The 10,649-nt window shown below is 29.1% G+C and overlaps 1 protein-coding gene across 8 annotated transcripts in view; it reads left to right on the forward strand.

Moving 5' to 3' along the window:
* Positions 1 to 10,649, forward strand: part of LOC111682453 (protein shank) — a 124,616-nt gene that overhangs the window by 14,368 nt on the left and 99,599 nt on the right. For all 8 annotated transcript variants that reach the window (XM_046955517.1, XM_046955512.1, XM_046955515.1 and 5 more), the window contains exon 2: positions 9,381 to 9,425. The gene's annotated coding sequence lies outside the window, so the exon portion shown is untranslated. The remainder of the gene's footprint in view (positions 1 to 9,380; positions 9,426 to 10,649) is intronic.

Raw genomic sequence — 10,649 nt, forward strand, 5'->3', positions numbered from 1 at the left:
ACAGCTTTAAGATGAAATATATACCTTTTTCGACATTTTTCTGCGTTTAAAAAAAAAAATGTTCCTCATTAAGTAAAATGTTGTTAGTTTTTATGCAAAACTAAGTTTAATTTTAGTTTAAGTTTAGAAATGTGTTATATTTTTAAAGTACTTTTATATGACATCAATTTTATATGCTAAACTTAAAAAAAAACGAGTTTAGTTAAACTCGCTTAAACTAAGATTAACTAAAAATATTTTAACAAAATGATTCTACGTTTAAAAACAAGCAAGAAAAGGTATTTTTAAAGAGCTTTAATTTGAAATATGCCCTCTTTTTCTTCGTTTTATAAAAGATTTTGCTCATCAAGTAAAATGTTGTTAGTTTTTATCCAAAACTAAGTTTAACTCAAGTTTAAGTTTAGAAATTTATTATATTTTTCATGTACCCTTACATGCCATCAATTATATAGGCTAAACTTTAAACAATCGAGTTTAGTTAAACTGTATAAGATCTACACTAGTATTGCTTGCCGTGTCCCACAATTGGATGCCATATGTCAAAATTGGTTTTAGTACTGTCTTATAAAGGATGACTTTGCAGTCAAGGTTTAACTTTGAATGCTGGTTTATTAGCCAATGCAATTTAGAAGATTTTAGTTTCATGTGGAGCCGCTTGGCTTCTATGTGTTGACAGCAAGTCAGACGTTTATCCAGATGAATACCAAGGTATGTAACGTAATCGGATTGTGGGATGATCAACTTTTAATATGGTTTCTATCTCCCCCCGGGGGCATGTTTCCATGACGAAATCTCCATCATGGTGTATTGCAATCCCCGGGTAAAGAGGTGCTACCAATATCTCTAGTATGCCGGGACTATAAGCTGGTGATGTCAAATGTATACTTGGCTTCGCCTCGGAATGATTTGACATGAGGTCTAACCAGAGCGCCATATAATCTGACACTACGGATGGCCAGTTGCCCGCAGGACTATGTCCTAGCTTATCAGTTGGTTGAGGTTCCTTCGGGTTCCACGTAGTGACTGTGGTTTAATATCCAAAATCGCGGGGAAAGAATCTTGGTTGAAGGACTGATATATCCTACACCCGATGGGTTGGATAAATCTCTCTTCAAACAGGTCTGTGTATAAAGCAGCATATGCTGGATTTCTAAACCCGATCGGTATCTCTTACCGTTCGTGTAGTGGGACGCCAGTATTCAATGGTTGCCTGTCATCCCTTAGATCGATCTTTATGATCATGGGAATGGAACGGATGCTATAATTGGTAAAAGATCGGGAAAGTCTCTATATATTGGAGATTCGGGTAAGTTCTTCTATTTGTCGGTGCAATTATTGGAATTAATTGACTTTGGAAATTCCTACTTCCTTTGTTACATTGATCGGTTCATAAAAGAGGGATCCTGATCCATTTTGTTGTGTATTCCGGACTACCAAATATGTCTCTAGGTGCTGTTGCCAAAACAACAGAGCCATCTCAATAGTGTGGTTGCGCGGGCTTAAAGAGGTTAAGGAATGCACTGGAATGGGTCATTAGATGAAGGAGATTGCATTTTTAATAATGCAATTCTTTCATGACCTAATTAAGGGTGGTCACTTCCACATTGTCGGAAGATTGATTTCACCTAATGTTGGGACTCGTCACCCCCCTTTTTTTTGACTTTAGACCAGTGATTGCTTTTTCCTTGTCGGGGTAGGCGGATTAATTCGGCCTGTCATTCCGCAATGGGGCTACTATGGCAATTGATAAGATAGCTCGAGTACTTCCACAAAGTGCTTATACATGGACCGGACATCCATGTACAAAAATTGCTACCTGAGTTCTTCATAGAGGAATTCAGGGGCGCATGGTAGACCGTCTCTAGTCTACCCAGTGGATGAAAAAGACCACCGTGAGATAAGGCCGTCGAGGCAGGTGCTCACGTTAATCTTTCGATATTCATTCATAGTTTCTATTTCTACGATCCTCTTCCGCATGAAGGACTCTTTTTAGTTTTTTGCTTACAGTGACTATCTGCTTAGCAGCAGGAGATCTGTTAAGTTGTCAATCTCTTCTACATCTCCTCTTTTCGAGGAGAATTATATCAACTTCTGCGTTTGAGATATCTATATGTTTTAGATTTAGTAGGAATTTGACACTTAGAGTGATCTAAGACCGCAAATATTAGAAACGTGAAGTTACTAATACAATTATTTATATCCTCCTCACACTTAGGTTAAGATCAATGTGGATATGACTGTTTATATATTTCATCCAATCAGTCGTGAAGAAATAAGCTTCTGAACTAGATGATGGATATTGACCGTAATAGTTTATTATCACTCGAGAATGATCAGAAGATAATTCGTATGAAATTTTTACTGCAACAGAATTTCTATTTAAATTTCTTGAGATGACAAAATCTGTTAGATCATGAATATTTCTAGGATTAGAAGGCCAATAAGTTGGCTGGCCAGAGGATATAAAATCCAAGTGGTTTCTTCGATCAACTAGAGTTTTGTAAAGCTGTCTGCCTTTAGGATTCATTAATCTGGAACCCTAGTATTTCTATTTAAATTTCTTGAGATGACAAAATCTTTTAGATCATGAATCATTCTAGGATTAGAAGGCCAATAAGTTGGCTGGCCAGAGGATATAAAATCCAAGTGGTTTCTTCGATCAACTAGAGTTTTGTAAAGCTGCATGCCTTTGGGATTTATTAATCTGGAACCCTAGTATGTGTGCTTAAACGATTCTGCTACTTTTATGTACATCTCTCTTTAGCCTCCTCCATGTGAGCTTTATAATGATAATTATTTTTGTATTTTTTAAAATTCCTTTCCATTTTCTTAAGCCCTCTTTCATGGCAAGTTTTAGTTTTATAGTTATTTTCCCATAAAAATTTCTTCAAATTAAATCATATTTCTTTAATTATAGAGAACAAATTTTATGTTGTTTTTCAGTTGTTGTTTTTTTTATACTCTTTTAATTTAATTAAATTTCAACTTCATTTTGTTTCTTTCACACTTAAACTTTCTATTCTAATGGCTAAAATCCTAAAATGCTGAGAAGAATAAGAAGAATTCTTAAGCAAAAATTAGATAATAGCAATTACGAAATTGTTTTCATTTTCTTATTTATAGTGAGTGGTTTGTTAACAAATGCAAAATAAAGTTTAAACTAATTAAATCTGGCAGGCGTAAAAGAGTTGTTGAAAAATTAGACAAAAGTTTTCATAAGTATTAAATAAAAAACCGTTAGTTAAGAGGCATTCGTTTAAAAAAAATAGAATGATAAAATGAAAAGTTTTAAGTATTAAATGAAAAGAGAAACGAAAACTTTTAACTTTAAATTTTGGCAACAAAAAATTAATTAATTAAAGATTTAATCTTAAAATTTGAAATTTTGTTGGTTTTATTAAACATTAGTTAACTAAACTAAGTTTAATTTCAAACATTTTATAACTTATTTGTAGCCTAATTAAAGTTTTATTAAATGAAACTAAAATTTTTAGTTAAACTTGTTAAAAGCAAGTTTAGCTAAACTTGGTTTTTGAAAGTTTAACTGAAATTTTCACGTGTGTCATTTGGAAAATTAAAATTCTTAACTTTTAGGTAACGAATTTTGTTTCTAAAAGTTTAACTAAACTCACTTTAATGAAATTTAAAATATTTAATCTTGAAATCTTATTTTTTGCCTGTTTTATTAAACTTTAGTTAACTAAACTAAGTTTAATTTAAAAAATTTTATAACTAATTTGTTGCCTAATTAAAGCTTTATTAAATGAAGCTAAAATTTTTAGTTAAACTTGTTTAAAGCAAGTTTAGCTAAACTTGGTTTTTGAAAGTTTAACTAAAATTTTCACTTGTGTCATTTATAAAATTAAATTTCTTAACTTTTAGGTAACGAATTTTGTTTCTAAAAGTTTAACTAAACTTATTTTAATGAAATTTAATAGATTTAATCTTGAAATCTTATTTTTTGCCAGTTTTATTAAACTTTAGTTAACTGAACTAATTTTAATTACAAAAATTTTATAACTAATTTGTAGCTTTATTTATGTTTTGTTCAATAAACTAAAAATTTTTAGTTAAACTTGTTTAAAGCAAGTTTAACTAAACTTGGTTTTTGAAAGTTTAACTAAAATTTTTACTTTTTTCTTATAGCAAATTAAATTTCCTAACATTTAGTTAACAAAGTTTTGTTCTAGAAGGTTTACTAAACTCAATTTAATACAAATTTTGCTATTTTTTTAAATTTTTAGTTCAACTTCGTTTAAGCTGGTTCAACCAATTCGGTTTTTGCAAGTTTAACTAAAATTTTCATTAAAATGATTTACAAAATTTAATTTGTTATTTTCTAGGAGAAAAATATTGATTTAAAAAGTTTAACTAAACTCATTTTAAACCAAATTTAGCTAAAATTTTTAAACATTTTTTAAACCAAGACTTATTATTAACTTTTCATAACCTGTCATTTAGAGTTAAAATTTTTAGTTAAACTTCATTTAAGTGAGTTTAACTAAACTCGGTTTTTGCAAGTTTAACTAAAATTTTTACATTTATTTTATAGAAAATTTAATTTCTTAACTTTCAGATAAGAAATTTTGCTTCTAAAAGTTTAACTAAACTTATTTTAAACCAAATTTAACTAAATTTTTGATTAAACAGTAGAAAAAAAATCTAAAAAAATTTTTAAACCAAGATTTATTATTAACTTTTCATAACATTTCATTTAAAGTTAAAATTTTTAGTTAAACTTTTTAATTTAATTGGACCAGTACTCAGGGAATGACCCTTACTTAGGCGAAGCATAGGAACTAGGAAAATAGGTTGTGGGAAGAAGAATAAAGGGAGTAGTGCTTGTAGACATTTGATTTGATTCGTAAGTGTCAGGGAATACCTCTGCAGGAAGTTTATTCCACATACGAAGAGTGCGTCTAAAGAATGAATTTTCCCTGTAATGTGTTGTGCGCTCCAATCTACCAAAAATGGGTGTATTCTCGAAGAATGACGTGTGTTAAGAATATACGGATATCGGGAACAAGTTTCCTAATTTCTAAGGAACATATTCCATTGTAGTATCGATAAAACAGTTAAATATACTTTACGTTGTGACGGTGATCCAGTGAATCAAGAGAGTTGGATAGCCCACTGTCACCGAAAAGTACCTTCTCTCTCTTCTATACGCGGTCAAGTAGCTCCAAAATAGACTTTGAAGCTCCGGCCCATACCATTCCATTTTTGGTCAGATATAAGTGGTTTAAATAGTAAGAAGATCAGATTAAGTGAAGTATGTCTTACACCGCTTCTTTCGACACTTGAAAAATGTGGACATCGCACGGAATTTTCATGCTCAGAACATAAAGAGTTTCTGATTCCTTTATATTTACACCACAACAATATCTGCTAATCGTTTATATGTTAAAAAAACAACCTTGAGTCTTACGGGCGTTAAAATCAATTTTGTTAACACGGCCCCATTCAGAGATTTTTATCAAGTCGTGATTAAGAGATTCATTCATATTGCGCCTCATTGCTTTCATTCTCATTGCGCCTCAGGGCTTGATACTACTTTCATCCGCAAAAGTGTAGATAGAGTTGGAAGTTTAACATAGAAGGTCATTTATGAAGATAAGGAATAGGGTTGGGGGAAAGAACGGAGCCTTGTGGTAAACCTGAATTAATCTACATAGAGTTGGAAGTTTAACATAGAAGGTTGGAAGTTTAGCATATAAGAAATTGGGTAGGGGGAACTGAGCCTTGCGGTAAACCTGAATTAATCTTGAACTCGTTTGATGGGATTCCATCTATAACAACTTGTAAAGTGTGAACTCTGAGAAAGCTTTCTGAGAAACAATGTAACTTGTTTATCAGCAGCATTCTTTTTAGATTTCTTTTTTGAGTTTAATTGTAAACTTTGAGAAAAGTTTATCTTTCTTTAGCTGCTTGTTGTGCACTTTTAAATTGAATTGAGACAAAAAAAATTGAAAGCAAAAGAAGAAAAATTAGACAAAAAATTTGAAAATGTAAATTTTTTTTAACTTAAGCTGTGGCGCAGCAAAAAAACTAAATTTAGTCACCATTAAGTTGAAATATTAGATGCCATTTAACTAAACCAGTAGTAAGAGTAGACTTATAACACACCCTTTATAATTTCCCACATCAGCACCACTACTCTAGCTAACAGCTACTCTAGCCAATAACATTCTTCAAAGTCTGGGCAATGCAACTTCAAATGTGGAAAAAATGGTTACAATGGTTGCAAAAGAAGTTGGACAAAAAACAAAATAGAAAAGTTAAAACTTTTCCCCAACATAATCTCAGGAAAAGAAAAATTTTTGTAGCTTATGAACAGGAAGTAAACTATGGTTAACGATATCATAGCTAAAGCAAAAAAAAAAAAAAACAACAAAAACAAACGAACGAGTAAGTGCTTTGGTTTTAAACTTTGAACTATGCTGTGTGTGTGTGTGTTTGAGCTACAACAACCAGAAGAAAAACCAACAACCTGATATACATACATAAATACAAAACGGGTCAGGATATACAAATATATAGTTTTTTTTCCTCTTTGTTAATGTAAAAAGTAGGAAAAATGTCTAAAGGAATGAATGAATAAATGAATGAATGGTTGGTTTATAGGGAGCAGTTTAAATAGCACCTGTGTATATTGGCTGGCAAAGGGAGAGTTTACAAATGTAAATATAACCAACGTTTTTAGATGAAAATTTATTTGAAATTTAATGGTTTTTTTACTATAGCTGCTTAAAAACGTATAAAATGGTCTTTTCTTACTTTCAAAAGTTATTTCATTTTTCAACTAGAAATCTTTAGAAATTGCCACAGATTATTATAAAAGAAATAGTTAAAGCTGTTTAAAACTTTGTAAAACGTAATAAAGTTAAAATTACTTTTAATATTTATTAACAAACCAATGCTTAACTGGGTTTAGCTAATCACAGTTTAGTTAATCTTATGGTCAAATGCTGTGAAAAGTATTACAATTATAGAAACAAATAATCACAAATAAAATGCTAAACATTTCTTATTTGACCGTTTAACTAAACTTTAGTTAACTAAACTAAGTTTAATTTCAAAAATTTTAAAAGTAAATTGTTTCACTATTCAAGCTAAATTATATAAAACAAAAATTTTTAGTTAAACTTGGTTAAAGCAAGTTTAGTTAAACTCGGTTTTTGAAAGATTAACTAATTTTAATACAAAATTTTTAAAGCTAAATAAAATTAAACTATAATAAGCTATAAATCAAAGTGCTTCAATCAAACTCACACATGTTTTAAACTAGATTAAAGCTAAAAGCTAGTTTAAATAAAACATCAAAAAACCCTCAAAAAATATTACTTACTAAACTAAGTTTATCAACCGAGTAAGTCAAGTTTAAATCGTTCTTCTCAAACAATCCCTTTTTCTCCTTCAAAATTTATTTATCACTTTTTTCCAAATTTATTTCTATTCACTTTAAATTAAAAAATTTAATTAATTAATGTTTTATCATTTAAACAAAAAAAATTCCACAAATTCGTTAACTAATAATAGCATGTATTTTTATTAACCCTATAATTTTTATTAGTTTGTTAAATTATTGTAATTAATTTGTTAATGTTTAGTTAATTAATTTTTTCTTGTTTTTTTTTCCACCAACATAATTTACAATTTATGGCTCATAAAAACTGCAGCAGCAACAAAAACCAATAAAAAAAATTTATTTAAATAAATTTAACAAAATTTAACATTAATGACTTTTAAGTTTAACTGCATATTGAACTGGGCGTTGGATATCTGATGTCATTGGTTAGACAGTGGTACTAGGGTTAGATGGTTGACTAGCGCATGAAAGTTGAATACTGTTTTGGCGGCTCATAGATTTGTGTGCATTAGAAGCAAAGAATGACAATGAAGAAAACAGATTTTAACAAAGTACTTACAAGGAAAGGGAACTTTTTTTTATAAAATTTCTAATATATTTCTTCAAATTAAATAATTTTGAATAATTGTACTTTAACTTGTGTTAAACAGAATTTAGAAAACGTGGTTTAGCATATAATCCGTTTAGAATAAACATTTCAATAAATTTGAGTTTCAGTTTTGATATACATAGTTTTATTTTAGCCCCGTACCAGTTGTGTTCTAGTTGTGTACTAGTTTTATTCTAGTTCTGTTCTAGTTCTGTTCTTGTTCTGTTCTAGTTCTGTTCTAGTTCTGTTCTAGTTCTGTTCTAGTTCTGTTCTAGAAAGATCGGTTGCTGTTTAGTTGTAGCTTAGTTGAAGTTCAGTTTTGTTGTACTTCTGTACTAGTTCTGTTCTAGTTCTGTTCTAGTTCTGTTCTAGTGCTGTTCTAGTTCTGTTCTAGTTCTGTTCTAGTTCTGTTCTAGTTCTGTTCTAGTTTTGTTCTAGTTCTGTTCTAGTTCTGTTCTAATTCTGTTCTAGTTCTGTTCTAGTTCTGTTCTAGTTCTGTTCTAGTTCTGTTCTAGTTCTGTTCTAGTTCTGTTCTAGTTTTGTTCTAGTTCTGTTCTAGTTCTGTTCTAGTTCTGTTCTAGTTCTGTTCCAGTTCTGTTCTATTTCTGTTCTAGTTTTGTTCTAGTTATGCTCTACTTATGTTCTAGTTCTGTTCTAATGCTGTTCTAGTTCTGTTCTAGTTTTGTTCTAGTTCTGTTCTAGTTCTGTTCTAGTTCTGTTCTAGTTCTCTTCTAGTTCTGTTCTAGTTCTGTTCTAGTTCTTTTCTAGTTCTGTTCTAGTTTTGTTTAAGTTCTGCTGTAGTTTTGTTTTAGGTCTCTTCTAATTATTTAAGCTGAAGATTTAAATATTTGAAGATTTAAATATTTAGCATCTTCCCTTTTACCCTTTTCTTTTAAGTGACAATTTTAGTCTCATTTTAAATCTTTATTGTCGATCCTCTATTTGAACTACTTAAATAACCTGTAAGTAATAAAAAAATATTCTGATGAAATGAATAGTTCCCGTAAAAATCTACATTCTTTGAGTTGAGTAAACTTAACACCAATAAAGTAAATGAAAATTTTTTCTTGCATTTTAAAATTTAAATCATGTATTTATTACTAGGTTTTATAAGGCTTTTTCCATCAAAAGGGATTTCGAATGGAAAAAAAGAGATATTGTAACAGAAAATAGAAAAAGTTAATATTAAATATAGTTTAGTATGGAAAAACTATAAAAAATGATTTAAATATTTACTTTTAGTTAAAGGACAAAGTAGGTTGCTAAGTTACTGTAGCTTTTTATTGGTGAATTAAAAAAATACATAAAATTTTATGATGATATTTATTCAGTTAACTGAAGGGCATAGATTTAAATTTTAACAACAAAATAACAATATCCAAATATTACCTTTTACTTAAAATTTTTTTTTTTTCTTTACAGAATTTCATCATTTAATGCAAAGCTTTTTTTAATAAAATACCCAAGGTAAATTTAATTTTTTTTATATAAAAAACAAACACAACTTGTCTTATATGAAATCATCACTTTTTTTCTATTTAAACCAACAAACACAAAACCACTTGACGTCATTATTAAATATATTTCAAAACGATTTCCTAGAACTCTAAACAAATATTTACCAAGGATTTTTAAAAATCCCAAAATAAAATTCATACGAGAACTAAAACTTCTACAACATCTCATCACATTATTTGTTGTAAAAATCTGTATTAAACCTAATAAAAAAAACCTTAAAATTAACTCACTGACCAATTGTTTAAATTATTTATAAAGTTCCCCTGTAAAAAAAATGCATCTTTCTATTTCATCATTAACATTATATTTTATAAACTTGTTTTTGTTTTCTATTTTAGAAAAACAAGTTAATAGACATTAATTTTATTCATTTAATTTTTGCTCACATCTTTAGTGTTATAAACAAAAATAAAACTAACGTTTAAATTATTTAAATTGTTAATTGAATTTAAGAGGTTTTTTGTTTCCTTTCTTCTTTGTTCTTTATTGATTTATTAGAGAGTAAATAAATTTTATTCTCCTACACGTTTCAAATGGTTACTAAATCTTACTGACAACTTCCTACACCGACTGACAGTGTTGCCAACATTGGTCAAGCAAAACGCGCGCAAAAAAATTAAAAAGGGGTAAAAAAGCGTAATTTTCTAACTGAAAATGGGTAAAAAAGCACTAACGTTTTTTCAGTCAAATATTGTTTATTTTAATAAAAATTGCACATTACTTCGCTCATTTCCTACAAGACTCCAAAATTCGTTTTTTAGAACATTGGGCTGCAAAACAAAACATGCGTCATACTAAAGTCTTTCACCGGTGTGAGTTAGATTTTTAGTAATGTAAGAACTAAAACTAATGTTTGACGAATATTAGATAAATAATATGAGAATTTTAAAAATAGTAAAATGTCATTAAACATTCAAACTGACAGGCACACTACCAACTGGCCAACCGATGTACCCACACCCAAATTGTAAAATTTTACAAAACTTATGAAATATATATTTTTTTTTTTTTGCAAAATCTATATAGGTATATTATTTTTAAGTTTTTTGAGTTCTGGAAAAATTATTAATTTCACTGATAGTGAATAACATAACTTATTTTAAAGTATTTTGAATATTTTGTTTTTTTGTTTTTGAAGAATATTTGCTTTTGTACATTTTGTACATAGATTTT

This window comes from Lucilia cuprina, chromosome 6 (assembly GCF_022045245.1).
Source record: "Lucilia cuprina isolate Lc7/37 chromosome 6, ASM2204524v1, whole genome shotgun sequence".
Lineage (NCBI taxonomy): Eukaryota > Metazoa > Arthropoda > Insecta > Diptera > Calliphoridae > Lucilia > Lucilia cuprina.